The sequence below is a fragment of the Microtus oregoni genome, unplaced genomic scaffold (assembly GCF_018167655.1).
Source record: "Microtus oregoni isolate MIOR12 unplaced genomic scaffold, Mior012 000036F_ref0000092, whole genome shotgun sequence".
Classification (NCBI taxonomy): Eukaryota; Metazoa; Chordata; class Mammalia; order Rodentia; family Cricetidae; genus Microtus; species Microtus oregoni.
The window spans coordinates 19,033,149-19,036,669 of NW_024543095.1; positions in this window are offsets into that span (position 1 = coordinate 19,033,149).

The window sequence follows — 3,521 nt, forward strand, 5'->3', positions numbered from 1 at the left end:
ATTTGTTTAATGATGCAAAGATGTGTTGCATTCTTTTTTTTTGCATTCTTTTATGTTACATTTGTTTAACTCTGTGAAGCTGTGTTAATTTGCCTGTCTAAAGCACCTGATTGGTCTAATGAAGAGCTGAGCGGCCGATAGCTGCAGAGAAAGGATAGACAGGGATGGCAGGCAGAGAGAATAAATAGGAGGAGAAAAAGAGCAAAGAGGAAGAAGGAGCAAGAAAAGGAGGAGGAGGACATCAGGGACAGTCACCTAGCTACACAGCAAGACACAGAGTAAGAAGTAAAGAAAGGTGGACAGAAATAGAGAAAGGTAAAAGCCTCTAGGAAAAAGATAAATGAGATAATTTTAAGTTAAGAAAAGCTAGCTGGAAACAAGCCAAGCTAAGGCTGGGCATTTATAAATAATAATAAACCTTTGTGTGTGACTTATTTGGGAGTTGGGTGGCAGGCCCTCGAAGAACTAGGAACGGAAGAGTAAAGAGTGAAAACCACCAACTACATCCCTCAGCTAGCATTTACTCCCTCATACACTGCCGGGGAGGGCCCCTCAGGAATCTGGCAAGTTTCTGTTCTCCCAGATATGTGACCTTTTGTTTACCTTCAGGGGTTCCTGAGCCTCCCTATCCCTTCTGGAGGAAATGTTTCAATTCAGAGGAAACTGCCATACAACAGCTGGTAACAATCAATTTAATATTTTGAGGAACTGTTCACTGTTTTTCAAGATGATTGCAATGTTTTTATAGAGTCCACTAGTACTTTATGTGAGTTCAAATGTTTCCGTGTGTGTGTGTGTGTGTGTGTTCTAGGATTGAAACTAGGGACTCATTTATGTTAGGAAAGCATTTTACCCCTGACCTACATCCCCACCCACCATGTCTTTGTATTTTTAACAGTTGTATTTTCCATTTTAATAACAGTCTACTGGGCTCGGAGAGATGGCTCAACAATTTAGAGCACTGGCTACTTTTCCGGGGGACTGGTTTGATTTCCAGAGCACACACAGCAGGTTACTATAACTGTCTGTCAATGCAATCCCAAAGGATTGTACACCCTCTCTGGTCTCTAAGGGCATCAGGCAGGCAAGTGGTGCACAAATACTGTCAGTCCCACTCACAAGAACAAGACCTCTGCCACAGTTTAAAGCCAAATTTGAAGCAAGCTTTAACTAAGCACTGGTCAGGTGTGTGGGCTTTGGCCAGGTCCATCTCTGACCCTCAGTCAAGTTTTGCAGGGGCTGGGCTTAAGAAAACCAAACCCAGCCGGGCGATGGTGGCACATTCGTTTAATCTCAGGAGGCAGAGACAAACAGATCTCTGTGAGTTCAAGGCCAGCCTGGTCTACACAGTGAGTTCTAGGACAGCCAGGTCTACACTGAGAAACCCTGTCTCAAACAAAACAAAACAAAACAAGAAGGCCAAACCCACAATTCACATTTCCCATCAGGTCCAATCCGGGGCAAGCATACATCATCACATGTTTCCTGGCTGTGAACCTTCTTCCCACACGTGATCAAGCACATCTGGTGGAGTTGGGTCAAACAAACTTGCTTCATGTGACTTGTTATCTCCCATAAACAGCAACCTTCAGCATTTTGGAAGCTGTCTGTCCTTGGGCAAGGGCTTGCAGATCAGAGGCATTTTTTTTTTTTATGATCTCTAAGGCATAGTAATTAAAACTTAAAATGTAACTTTTGCTTTCACAATACATAACATACAGGCAAACTACTCATGAACATAAAATAAAAAAAATAGCCATACTAATAGTATTTCTTTATTGTTTTAGTTTGCATTTCCCTAATTTTCTAATTGGGCATCTTTGTATTGGCCATTTTAATATTATTAAGTAAAAAAAATATCTGTTTAGTCTTCAACCATTTTTAATTGGCTCATTAACCTTTTATTATTAACTTGAACGAGTTCCATTTTTAAATTTTATTTATTACCAGTGTGTGTTTGTGTGTGTGTGTGGGTGTGTGTGCGTGTGTGTGCAAATGTGGACATGCACATGTGTGTGGGGGTCAGAGTTGGAAGTTGGTACTTTTCCTCTATTGCGAGAGCTGCAGATCAAATTCAAGTCGTCAGGCCAACATGGCAACCGTTTACCTGCTTAGCCATTCCCCAGTCCTTAAATTTGTATTGTGCTTTGTTTGTTTATTGTGTGTGTGTTTGTCAGTACCTCCTGAATGAATGTGGGGATCAAACTTGTGTCTCATGCAGCCCCCTTCTTCACCTTCCTTTATCATTTTGGCCATCACTGCCTCATAGTAAAAGGTATGCAATCAGAATGTATGTATCCATACACAGGAGACAGAGCAGCTACAAACGTAGGGAATGCAACCCTGTAGCATTCCAGGCTCTAACTTTTAAATTAGTTCTCTAGAGGCCAAACAACTTAGATGATAAGCTGCTTAGCCCTGGAGTCCTGCGTCTTGGACTGGAGAGCCTGCTACAGGTAGGGGTCAGAAGACAACTTCCAGGGGTTGGTTTTCTCTTTCAGCCAAGGGCTCTGGGAACGGAATTCAGGTTGTCAAGCTTGGGCAGCTAAGAGTTTTTTTTTTCTTTTCTTTTCTAAATGTGGTCTAGATACAAGCCCCTCATCAGATCTATAGAATCTTCTTTCATTTTGTGAACTGTCGTTTTACTTTCTCCATGGTGCGTAGATTCTGTTGGTGCTTTGTCTCTTTGTTGCTCGTCCTTTTGATTTTAGATGCAGATTGGTGGATCCTGCATCAAGATGTATCCTTCCAAGGAATTTTACATTTTAGCTCCTACGTGAAGCTCTTTGACCTATTTTGAGTTTGTTTTATTATATGGTGTGAGTTAGGGGTCCAAGTTCATTACTCTGTTTTCTAGTTGTCTCACTAGTACTTATCAAAGAGACTGTCTAGTTGTGTTAGTGACCTGCCTATAATATAGAACTCTTACATAATGCTAGATTTTTCAGATCTAAAAGGGACTTTAGGAATCTTTAATGGTCAGGGATTTTAGAGACAGAGGAAATACTCAAGATATTTTAACTGGGAAGACTGTTAGTCAACTGTTGTTGGAAAGAGACAGGGTCTTCCCAAACCCCAAGTTCAGAGAAAGCTTCCCAACTCAGCTATGCATTGGGATTACCAGAGTACTAATGCCTGTACTATGATCCATACCACAAGTCAAATTGTCAGTAATAGAGTCCAGGCACCTGTATGTGTGTATATGCATGAACATGTATGCATAGCTTTTTTTTTTTTAACATGAGGCCTTGGTATATAGACAAAACTGACTTACAATTCACAATCCCCCTGCTTCAGTCTCCCTGGTCCAGGAAATGTAATATGCTCCGCCCTTTCTGGTTTCCATGAATCTCTATGTTAAATAATCTGGGTGATCTCTCCAGCTCCCCAACTGAAATTTTTTGTTTTTCTATTTTTTTTTAAATTTTTTCCCCCAACTGAATTTTTATAGAAAGAAAAATGTCTTTACCTATTGTGAAGTTTGTGTTTGGCTAACAACACGTCAGGCAACCATCAAAAAG